Genomic DNA, 8,871 nt, shown 5'->3' on the forward strand with positions numbered 1-8,871 from the left:
CTAAAAACCCTTTTTAAAAAATCCTACCACTGGGGTGCCTGGGTGGCTCAGTTGGTTAAGCATCTGCCTTTTGCTCAGGTCATGATCCCAGCATCCTGGGATTGAGCCCCGCATCAGACTCCTTGCTCAGTGGGGGGTCTTCTCCTTTGCCCTCTGTGCTTTCTCTCAAGTAAATAAAAAAACTTAAAAAAATTAAAAATAAGCAAAAATCCTACCACTATGTTTAAGCTAAAATGAGAATGTTCATCCTCAAAGTATTCAGCTTGAATATTTTTTTTTAAAGATTTTATTTATTTATTTATTTGACAGAGATAGAGACAGCCAGCGAGAGAGGGAACACAAGCAGGGGGAGTGGGAGAGAAGAAGCAGGCTCATAGTGGAGGAGCCTGATGTGGGGCTCGATCCCATAACGCCGGGATCACGCCCTGAGCCGAAGGCAGATGCTTAACCGCTGTGCCACCCAGGCGCCCCTCAGATTGAATATTTAATGAAGTTATCCCTCAAGTCATTTTGGGGACTATTCTTTTGAAATTGCCCTGCAAAGCCCGGGGCATTTTCTTTTGGCCTTCCCTTAAAGGTTACAATGTCTATGGCAGGTGAAGTTTATTTTTAGAAAGAGCATAAAGCCATTTGGAGCCAAACATAGTCAGTAAGGTGAGTTATTGGAGAGAACCGGAAATACGGACTGCATAGTAACACACACACGCACTCATGCACACACAGGATTGCATTTTCTGTGTGTTTCCTAGATTAAACCAGAAAACAACTCTAAAAAATAGGGCTATCGATATTTTTAAGTGATAAACACTATTAGTTAAACAAAAGAATAACCTTTGATGGTGGTATCTTTAAAGATAAAAACATTGAAATAGGTGTTCAGGTTCTAGCATATTTGTTTAAACGTTTACCCCACTCTTTGATAGTGACATGGCATTTCGTAGTTCACTTTGATAACTCCAAGTTCAAAGTTTTGTTCATACTGACAATGTTCCCATAGGAGGTTCTAATTACAAAGTTGGGTGTATACGGGAAGAAGAGGTCCATGCTTTGGTTTTCAGCTCCCTACTGAACGCGTCATGAGTGTCTGGTCTCAGTGGCACGTGTTGAACTTGGTGAATAGCGTGCTCACCCATGCTTGTTCCAGGCTTCTTTGGAACACCAGTGATCCATGTTTCTTACAAACTGCTTGGAAAAATCTTTTTTCTTTGGTTTACTGGACTTTCTGTCACTATATTTATATTCAAGATGTTGGACTGACAGCGTCTCCTGAAGGTCGAAAAGGAAACTTTCAGAATTGCGTGGGAACAGAGACGGAAGTGCCTGGCTGCGGTGTGAAGGCGCTGGAGGGAAACCACAGAGTCTAACCCTACTGCCTGCTAGACAGAGAATGTAGGAGCAGCCTGGACTGGGAGCTCTTTGATGTGGTCTGTGGCTTCCGACACCTACCTGGGCCTCAGTTTCCTCACCTGTAAAATGGGCACAAAATGAAAAATATTTGTCTAACAAGTGTGGCAAGATTGAAATGTAATGACACTCAGCATGGTGTGTCGCACATCCAGCATTCAGGTGATGTAACTTTTACTGCTGTCATCGTATCAGTCATCATTGTCATCGTTAGCCCCTCAGCACCTGCCACAGAGCCTGTTTCATAAATGGTACCTTCTATTACTGTCATCCTTATATTCTTGTCATCACTTAGCACAGAGCCTAGCAGACAGCCAGTGTCCAATGAATGAATATTAAATGAAAAAATCCACTTGACCTTGCCAGGCCTAATTTTTATTGTATATTCAGGAAAATGGTGTTTAACGTTATTTTTTTAATGAATCAAAATCTTCCTAGTCTTCTCTTATGTGCTCTGAGAGAGAGACAGTAGCATGTGGTTGTTGTAAGTACAGATGGTTGAACTGGACCGCCTGGGTTCAAATCCTGGTTGTGTGACCCGGGAAAGTTACCTACCCTCTCTGTGCCTCTGTTTGTTCATATGTAAAATCATAGCGTCTTCCTCACAGGGATTAGAGGCTTTATACATGTGAGTAATTAGAATGATGACTGGCAAATAGTACAGGCCATATATGCGCAGACAAGGGAAGAATTTTAGAAAGGGATAAGGCAGCGTCTCTCCTCAGAGAAGCTCTCCAGTCTTCCATGCATGCCCATTTGGTGGGCAAGAGGATGAAGGAAAAGCCAGTTGTGGTGTAAATATTCCTACCAATTTCAAGCCACCATTGTGGTATTCCTAAACGTGGCACTGGGAAAAGATGCGCGCGGTTGGTTCTTGGTGGCTGATACGAGCAGGCTCTAGGACACTACTGTGTAGAAGCTTCAAGACTACAGAGGAGGACAGCACATATTGGCCGTATGGACTGAGTGCTTTACAATTCCACTGGTTGGAGAGTTCTGCCCGGTTCTGGGGACAAGGTGGTAGGTTAGAGGGAGGGGCCACTTTCTTTACACAATCTACTGCTTTAGAAAAAAAATCCCCTCATCACCTGATCCCTAAATTCTTCCAGTGATTAGTTTCTTTGATCTTTTAGTCCTTGACCTTGAGATTGACAGTGGGTAAGACCATTACAAAGACAATTCAGGTTTGTTGAATTTCAGAGAGATAGGAGAGAAATGAGACCCTGGTTGCCTCCTAATATAGTCTTCCTCAGGCATCTCAAGGAGAAGGAACCACACCAGAGCCACAATCTCTGGGGGACTTCAAGAAAGCAGTGAAACTCACCATTTCTCATATTTACCATAATACAACAGGTAAACTAATATGGTGGTTGTCCCCACGTCTATTCAACAACAATTTCTTGTTGCCTGCCTTCCAGGCGCCTGATAGGATCAACCACGTGACCAGATCCTGCCAGTGAATTGCGAGTGGAAATGAGAGTGTTGCTTTGGAGCACAACATTGACTTGCTAGAGTGGAACACTCCCAAATGCTCTCTTCCTCTGGCACAATGAGCAGCCATGTTCCATGATGGCCACTCTGTGTAGATCCTACAGAGATGATGGGGGTAGATCCCCCAGCTGACTCAAGAGAGAGCAAGCAAGAAATACATATTTGTTGTGTTAATCCACTGAGAATGTGGGAGTTCATTAGGGAGGACAACCTATCCTATCCTGACGGAAAGGTGGGATGTGAGAATCAAATGCAATTATAAACGTTGGATGGCAATGTTCTGACATTAAAGCGCTCTACCCAAAGAAGGAGCTAGCATCTCTAAATTAGCAAGTGGGTAGAACAATGTGACAAAACTCATTCTCGGAAAATTACTTGCAATTATTTCTTTGAAGTAGAACTTGAACTCTGAGGAACTACATCAGGTCTTTACACTAGGTCAAATTTGCTGTTAGCTTTCCTAGCCCTAGGCTGGAGAGCAGTCAGCTTTAAGCCTTTGGGGTTAGAGTTTCCAGAAGTGTTAATGAGGAGGGAAAAGATGTTTTATAGTTGTTTAGGAAGAGAAACAGTGGGGCGCCTGGGTGGCTCAGTCAGTCTCAGGTCATGATCCCAGGGTCCTGGGACGGGGCCCCGTGTTGGGCTCCCTGATCAGTGAGGAGTCTGATTCTCCCTCTCCCTCTGCCTCTCCACCCTGCTCATGTTCTATTACTCTCTCTCACTCTCTCTCAAATATATGAATAAAATCTTAAAAAAAAAAAAAGGAATAGAAACAGTGACCACAGAACAATAGTACCTCCTTCAGTAAAGAGTAACAGAAAGAATGGCCATTTCTTAAAGGCTTGTGTACCAGAACTTTACATATAATGTCTAAGCCCTGCATCAGCTTGCCCCTTTTCCAGAGAGTGAAAGCTTTTCAGAGATCATATAGAAAGAAAGCACTGGAGCTGGAATTCACACGAGGTGTAGTTTAGAGTCTGCTTTAGTTAGGTTTTCCGAAGAGGAGACCCTGAGACAAAAATTCAAGTCCAAATAGTGTATTGGGCTGTGGAAAGTAATCCAGGGAAGGGAAGGCAGCCAGAAAAGGATGCATTATTATATCAGCTAGTACAATGGCAATTATGGTTTAATCTCAAAAAAAAAAAATGCACAAAACTCATGAACCCAAATTAGCCCACTCAAGAGCTGAGGGAGTTGGGGTATTTGTACACCAATACCTGGGAGTCATTGGTTGAGTGCCCGGATTGGAACAAACAGCCTCAGGTGCAGAGATGCAAACCAGACGATTAGAAGTCATCTGGACTGCGTGATTGTCCAAAGGTTGGGGGTGGAAATATGGCAGCATTTGCTCTAGGCTATAAAGCCTGAGGTCCGCCCAGCACTCTACCTTGCTCAGCTACCTTGGTCCCTGAGTCATGGTAGGCTCCTGGGCTCGTCTCCCCTACCCCCAGCCCCCTGGCTTCTCTAAGGGCAGGGAAACCCTTCTGTGGTTCCAATGGGCGGTATCTAGAGGACGTCTGGTGCCCAGCAAGTAGAGGGGAGAGCTCTTAGATAAAACTACTTTAAATGGCACTAACGGAATCCACTTCCTAGGGTATGTGTGAGAATGAGTACTTGCAGCATTCTTGGAACAGTGTCTGACGCACAGTAAATACACAATAAATGTTGGCAACAATGGTGTGGAGGACAATGGACTAGGCAGGACAATGGATTGGGAGGGAAAGGATGAAGGAAGAAACAACAGAAAGAGGAGGGAGGGAGGGGGAGAGAGAAGGGATGAAAAGAAGAGAGGTGGCAGGCCGCCTGGGTGACGCAATCGGTTAAGGTTAAGCGTCTGCCTTTGTCTCAGGTCATGACCCCAGGATGCTGGGATCAGTCCCACATCAGGGTCCCTGCTCAGCAGGGAGCCTGCTTTTCTCTCTGCCACTCTCCCTGCTTGTGTTAGTACTCTGTCTCTCTGATAAATAAATAAAATCTTTTAAAAAAAGAGAGAGATGGAAAAGCTCTTGTCACAATGTATCATTCATACTGGCTGTCCATATCAGCAAACTGTTCTCTTTCCTTTTCTCAGGGTTTGACGGTGATACACTCCTTTATCAACTGAAACAGTCCGAGATCACTTCCTGCAACATCTCCAGTTCCTAGTCCTGCTCAAGGTTATGATCCCGATGGTGCCACCGCTGAAAGACAAGACAAACCACCTGGGGCTGAAATTCTGTGCTTCAGAGCAGCCAAGGATGGGGTGGGCCTTCCAAATGGCTTCTTGCATTGAGCCGAAGGTGCGGAATGTCATGTTTGCTTATGTGTAATGCTGGCTTAGACTGCCCTGAGTGTGTGTGTGTGTGTGTGTGTGTGTGTGTGTGTGAGTGAGAGAGAGAGAGAGAGAGGGGGTATATGCGTGTGTTTCACTTGCAGAATGTATATAATTGTAGACTTTCTGGAAAATAATTGCTCTAGATAAGGATAGACACAGTCACCGTTTCCTATTTTCACTGCAAGCTAAAGGAGGGAAGCAATGGCTTGAGTCACAGAGCAGGGGTTTCAGATTAGATATAAGGGGAAATTTCTTTTTCGGATGAATTTGATAAACCCTGGAATGGGTTGTCAAGGGGGAATTTTGAAGCCTCTTTCTCTGGGAGCTTTTAAAAATAGGAGATACACTCATCTGTGTGAGCCAGTTGAAAGGTGATGCTGTCTGGAGATGCCATGATGGATTGGCGTCCGGCTGGGAGCAGAGGAGAGAGGAATCTCATTTCTACTGAGGTCTACTGACCCAGCATTTCACCTCACTTTTCAGAGCATTTCAGCATCACTGACTTTCTCTGACTGAAAAAATCACAAATGTTCATTATTTAAAATTCAGAGAATACATTAAAAAAGGAAAAACTAAAAATCCAATAAAATTCTATAATCCGAAAGTAACCCAAAATGGTTTCTATATATATATACTATATATTTCTAATATATACACTATATATTTCTAATATATACTATATATTTCTAATATATAATATATGTTTTACAGATTAATATATATTGATATATTGTATTAATTATATCAATATATATTATGTGTATATGTATATATGCATATATATTATGTATACATAATATATAAATCTGTATAATATATATTATATATTAGAAATATATAGTATATATTAGAAATAGTGTATATATATAGAAATAGAAATATATAGTATATATTATAGAAATATATAGTATATATTAGAAATATATAGTATATATTAGAAATATATAGTATATATTAGAAATATATAGTATATATTAGAAATATATAGTATATATTAGAAATATATAGTATATATTAGAAATATATAATACTAATATATATTAATATATATTAATCTGTATAATATAATTCTATAATCTGGCTTTTCATACGTAGTATATTGTGGATTCCTTTTCATTTCAGTAAATCCCACTTACATCACTTTTGGTCGGTCAAGACTGGTCCACACTGTGCATGTCGCGTGACTTATTTAACCAGCTCCCTCTGTGGAGGCTTAGGTTGTTATCCCTGGAAATCCTCGCACATATATCCTTGTGGAATTGTCCAGTTATTTCTTCAAAATAAATACTTGGAAGTAAAAGAGCCAAGGTAAGGGTTTGCCTGTTTAAAATTTTCCTACCTGTTGCTAGATTTCCCTCCAGAAAGGTCCTACCACTTTATGTTTCCATCAGTGATGCTGGAGAGAGTGTATCCCCCCCCCCCCTTAACACTGGCTACTCTCAGTATTTTAATAGACCTTTCTTTGAGTCTTAGACTCAGAGGTTGAGGTTTTCAATGTTTTCAAGCATTAATATTTCTTTTGTTACGTGCCGTTTGTGTCTTTTATTCATTTTTTATGGGGCAGTTTGATAGACACATACAAGTATGCATACACACATGTAATACAGATTATTTCTGTATCTTTATACCTGTATGTCATTTTCTAAGTTGTCTTTTAACTGTACTGATTGTAGATGTGCTGTACAGAAGTCTGCTACCTGGATTATTCTTTGGGCTACGTTAGTGATGACTAGAGTACAATAAATTTCTGGAATCCTGGCCATAACTGTGTCACCTGCTTCTGGACCAGATGTCTCAAGTCACCAAGGAGTACGAGGCAGAGAGTGTGGCTAGGTAGGTAAGGATGTACATACATGGCCCATGTATATTTTGGAGAGTCAAGTCAAGGGTTCCCTGTCATTGAATGAAGTCAGAATCCTTGGTCTTGACAGAGGAACATGAACCAAGCCTTCAGCACATGGAGCACGTGGTGGTGGGCAGAGCAGGAGATGAGGGACAGAGGGAAGGAAGGGATGATGGTCCGTCAGGGCCAGTCCCTCTGTTTCCTCCATCTGAAAGTAGCAGCATCTTCTCCTTCTCACTAGCCTGCCTCCTCCTTCCCATCCCCACGAAGTACACGAGCTAAGAAGCTTACCTAACCGGGGCTGTTGTTGATTCCTCTCTCTTCCTCTGGGCCAAGAGGGGGGGCACGAACACTTCATACTTGTGATGTAGGGCAAGGAAGGCCTAACTACACATGGACAAGGGAGACAGGGGAGGGAACAGGGCAGTCTCCCTGGGAGGGGCTGCTTCTGGGGAGAAGGACCCAGCACCAGGTGTAGTGGAATAGAACTTGTCATCATGCTTTCTCACAGAAGATGGAGCTAGAATGAGGACTGCATCCTAGTTTTTTTTTTTACTTCAGCTCATCTTTGCTCATTCCTTGTTATTTTAGCTGTCTCAGGTTGCAAGTTGTGTGAGTTTTTGACAAGAGTATCTTGTTCATTTCGCTCAGAGTAAAATCCAGATTCCTAACCCTTTACTTATTATGTTTGCCACCTCTTCTACCACATTTCTTACCCCATCCCCAAATCATTCAAGTCCACTTCCTCCTGGAACAAGCCAAGGGCGTCCGTGCCCCAGGACTATTGCACTTGCGTTTGCTTTGCTTGTAAATGCCCTTTCCCCATACATCCACGTAGCTTACCCCTTCCTTCCTTCAGGTCTCTGCTCCAATGTCACCCTATCTTAGTGGCATGTGGAGGTCTTTGGCAGCATCTCTTCTGTCTGGGAAGTCTGTCTCAGACAGCAGGGCCCAGACATTGGGGAGGGTTCTTGAGGTGGACTCCAGGCTGGGGCAGGGCTGACTGACAGGATGGAGGCAAAGCCAATTTTAGCCGGGTCCAGGCCCAAGCAGCTCACCGGGACAGGGAGGTGACACAAGGAACCCAGGTGAGGATTCAGTCACTGGGACTGGATTCCCTTTAGTCCTCTAAGCCTACCTGTCCACTGCTAAGCCAGTCCCACCCACAAGCAGCAGCTCTTGTCCCCAGCCTCCTTCTGGGTTCATGCTCAGAACCCCACTACCCCCACTTCCCTATCTGCTTCTGTGCCCCTCATTCCTTGTGCCTCCCTACTCTGCCCCCTTCTGTACTGATACTCATAGCCCTCCTCATCCCATTCTGGAAAATCTCCTTTCCCCTCCAGGTGTATTGTGGGTCCAGAACCCACATTAGGGGGTGGGCATTGTCAGCTGCTGCTGTTTTAGGAGGTCCACTGGCTCGATTTTTCCAGAACATATTTCCATCAAGCCTTGGCCATGCTCATGTGAGCCTGTGTCTTCCACTTGGGAGCTCACTAGTCGACCCAGGAAGGATTTTTCAGAGAGCTGCAAATCTCTAAGTACTAAAGCCCCCCAGATGGGACAAGTCTGTTGAGGAGATTAGGGAGGGAAGGTAGGGAGAGGGAGGCTTAGGCATTTTCCTTCTGCCAGGCTGACAGGCAGCTCCTCAACTAGGAAAAAAGAGAGTGATAGCAGAGAAAGGTCGAGGCAGGGCTGAGCTGCATACACTGCACTTTGGTCCTCTTTGCTAAAAACTTGTCCATTATCTAAAGAGCTGCATGGTTAGCCCCACACCAAACATTTCTGCTCATTTAGTCTAGGGTGGAGCCTGGTTTGTTTGCTG

General features: G+C 43.6%; 1 long non-coding RNA gene across 2 annotated transcripts in view; it reads left to right on the forward strand.

Moving 5' to 3' along the window:
* The window catches only part of LOC103658868, a 68,207-nt gene extending 61,239 nt beyond the window's left edge, over positions 1–6,968 (forward strand). For both annotated transcript variants that reach the window (XR_567312.2, XR_567313.2), the window contains 3 exons: positions 4,964–5,171; positions 6,329–6,514; positions 6,880–6,968. This is a non-coding gene — a long non-coding RNA (uncharacterized LOC103658868). The remainder of the gene's footprint in view (positions 1–4,963; positions 5,172–6,328; positions 6,515–6,879) is intronic.
* The last annotated feature ends 1,903 nt before the right edge of the window (positions 6,969–8,871 follow it).

The sequence above is a fragment of the Ursus maritimus genome, unplaced genomic scaffold, assembly GCF_017311325.1.
Source record: "Ursus maritimus isolate PB19 unplaced genomic scaffold, ASM1731132v1 scaffold_3, whole genome shotgun sequence".
NCBI lineage: Eukaryota > Metazoa > Chordata > Mammalia > Carnivora > Ursidae > Ursus > Ursus maritimus.